Raw genomic sequence first — 3882 nt, 5'->3', positions numbered from 1 at the left:
CTTCTACTAACCTGCGCACGGAGACAACCGTACGCTGAGTATGAATATACTCAGTGGTATTACTATAAATCAAGACTATTTAATATTAATAAATTACAAACATCAACCATAAATTTTATAATTATTTAAACTACTTTTATATATATTTATTTTACTTCATAAAATCTTAAATTCATAATTCATTTTTCTCATACTAACTCAATTCATAATTTAGTTCATACATTCTTTCTCGTACTTTTCAATAGTACTAAAACAAATAATCTCATTTTCAAAATTTCATTTCAATTATTTACCCTATTAACAAAGCTCGGACTATGACAGATACGCGGATTTCCACCCAAACACACCAGAATATCCAACCCAAACACACCCAGAATATTGTAAATCCTCCATAACACACTGATATAATATATCCTCCCAAACACACCAATAAGGCATTAAATGCCTATTCGGATAAACCGAAGTATATAATAACAGAAACATCTTCTCGGCCGAACTACAATCTCTTCATCACATCACAAATCCAATGGCATGCCATTTGTATCGAATCTAGTCCGACAAGTTAATAGGGTATTATTTTACTTTTTCTAATTTCAATTTTACATACTTACCTCAAGTCTTATTTACCATACATAACAATTAAAATTTCAGCAATCAATAATAATTAAAATTCGAATGATAGTAATACACACCGTAATTCTCCCGTTTTAGTCCTCGATGACTTTCTCCTTTCCTTTCGATGCTGATGCTTCAGGTTCTTTGTTGGCTACGAAAATAATAATTTATAATCATCAATACAACATGATTCAATTTAATTCATGAGCCTAAACATGCAAATTTAACCATTTTTAATGTATATATATAATTTCACCATTAAGCTGTCTACTTGAGTCATTGTTACTAAATTATTTATATCTTGAGCTACGAAACTCCAAATTAATATCTGTAAATTTTCCTTAAAACTAGACTCATATATCTTCTAACCATAAAGTTTCCAGAATTTTTGGTCTAGCCATTTAGTACATTTTATTCATTAAATACTCCCCTGTTATTTCATTTGACAGTTCTGACCTCTCTCTACTAAAAATAAATTATCTCATTGTACAGAACTCGAATAAGGTTCTTGTTTATTTATTTTGAAACTAGATTCATTAAGGAGTTCACATATATAAATTACACACCATAATAATTTTTTTACAATTTTTAATGATTTTCCAAAGTTAAAACAGGGCATCTCAAAATCACCCCAAACTAGTATTACAAAACTTCAAATATCTCTTGATTCATCAATTAATTGCTTACACTGTTTCTACTATAAGAAACTAGACTCAATAATCTTTAATTCTATATTTTGTTCATCCTCTAGTTCAATTTATAAAATTTTTAGTGAATTTTCAAAGTCAGACCATTGCTACTTCCCAAAACTGTTTTGATGTAAAATGTTAATAACCAAATTTATAACACCAATTCACACCTTATTCCTATTCAAATTTCATTTAAACTCAAATTTAACTATTAAATTTTCAACATATTTTCTTAATTCCGAATTTTCCTCAATTTAGTCCCTAAAACACAAAACTTATAGCTTACTTTGCAATTCAATCCTTATTTCATTTCTAACTTGAATTCCTATCAATTTAACCCCTAATTCATCTTTTTTTATTCAACATGAACAATATTTAGAAATCTAATAACTTTCAAAATATAAACTTAATTTCATCAAAACTTTGTTCTAAAGCTTTTAAAACATCAAAATTAAGTAAAAAGGGCTAAATTGACTTACCTATTAAACTTCCAAGCTTTAAAATCCCTATTTCCCCTATTTCCTTTCTTTCCTTTCTTTTTCTCCTTCTTTCTCCCTGTTTCGTTTCTTCTCTGTTTCTTTTGTTATGTTTCTTTAATTCTTTTATGTTATATTTTATATTTAATTAATTTAATAAATATCTATTTTAATAACAAATACTAATATTACAATTGGATACATATTTAATTTTACATTTGTACCAATAATTTTATTACAATTGTCATTATTTAATTTGTTTCTTAAACAAAAAAAACTCATAATTTAATAATTTAATTATTTAATTAACAAATATCTTTTTACTTAAATTATAAGTAATTTAGTATTTAAATTATAAATGTACCAATACAATTCTTACACATGTATATTTTATTACCATACAATTGTCTTCTATTTAATTTATTTATAATACATTATTAATTAAATAATCATAATAATTTAATATAAAACTATAATAATAATCATTATAATATATATATATAATTTAATATATAAAACCTAAATAAAATATTTGATTTTATTTCAATATGCCGCCTCAATTTATGTAAATGGCTTAATTGCCATTTTGATCCTTTTTATTTTCTATTACTTTAGAATTAAACTTTTACCCCTTTTTCAATTTAGTTCTTTTTGCTAATTATTCTAAATTAAGCTAATTTCACCTAATTAAATCCTAATTAGACACACCACTAGGCTCATAAATATTTTTTTAATAATTATTTTTGAACTTATTTCACTAAGACGGAGGCCCTATACTCACTTTTCCGGTGCCCGTGAATTTCAGGTCATTACAATACCTCTTGTGGAGTCTTTTTCTCAATGGCAACGGATGGAGATCGGTTGATCAAAAAACATGCAGTAGAGGCTGCTTCTGCCCAAAATGACTTCGGTAAGTTGGCATTTGACAACATACATCGAACCTTCTCCATGATCGTTCTGTTCATTCGTTCTGCAACGCCGTTTTGCTGTGGAGTATGACGAACTGTCAAGTGTCTCATGATCCCTGACTTGCACAATCTATTAAACTCATCAGAACAGAACTCTAAGCCATTGTCTGTACGGAGGTATTTTATCTGTTTTTCCGTCTGTTTTTCAATCATAATTTTTCAAGACTTAAATGCGGAAAACACATCGCTTTTCTGCTTCAGGAAGAACGCCCAAACTTTTCTGGAAAAATCATCAATAAATGTTAGCATATAATTAGCTCCACCTCTCGAAGGCACTCTGGATGGCCCCCACAGATCAGAATGAATATACTCCAACGTTTCCTTCGTGTTATGGATTCCTCTAGTGAATCGAACTCTCTTTTGCTTCCCAAAAACACAGTGCTCACAGAAATTCAGTTTGCAAATTCCTTGCCCATTAAGAAGTCCTCTTTTGCTTAACTCTGCCATGCCATTCTCACTCATATGCCCTAGGCGCATATGCCAAAGTTTAGTAATATCATCATCTGACAAGGAAGAGGAAGCGACAGCTGCATCACCAGTAATAGTAGAACCCTGTAAAACATATAACTTGGCAATCTTTCTCTGCCCTTTCATCACAACAAGGGACCCTTTGGAAATCTTTAAAACCCCACTTTCAGCTGTGTATCTGTACCCTTTTGAATCAAGAGTACTCAACGAAATTAAATTTCTTTTCAATTCTGGAACATGCCGCACGTCACTAAGTGTTTTGACAACTCCATCAAACATCTTAACTTTAATTGTTCCAACACTTGCGATTTTACATAAAACATTATTTCCCATCAAAACAACACCTTCAGATACTGTTTCATAAGTTGTAAACCAATCCCGATTGGGACTCATGTGGAAGGTGCAGCAAGAATCAAGTATCCACTCCTCACTTACTTTAGAATCATTGACAGAAGCGACTAGAAGTTTACCATCACTGTAGTCTTCTACAACATCAGCTTCACCGGAATTTTCTGGTTGTTTTCCCTTTTGATTCGCAGCCTCCCTTTTAATCTTATTTTGTAGCTTATAGCACTCAGATTTAATGTGCCCTTTCTTCTTGCAGAAGTTGCAAGTTTTACCTCTGTTTGAAGACTTCGATCTACCCTTAGATTTACCACGAGGATT

The sequence above is a fragment of the Gossypium hirsutum genome, chromosome A03, assembly GCF_007990345.1.
Source record: "Gossypium hirsutum isolate 1008001.06 chromosome A03, Gossypium_hirsutum_v2.1, whole genome shotgun sequence".
In the NCBI taxonomy this organism is placed as follows: Eukaryota; Viridiplantae; Streptophyta; class Magnoliopsida; order Malvales; family Malvaceae; genus Gossypium; species Gossypium hirsutum.
The sequence above is the reverse complement of the archived record's forward strand: the minus strand, read 5'-3'. Positions refer to the sequence as shown.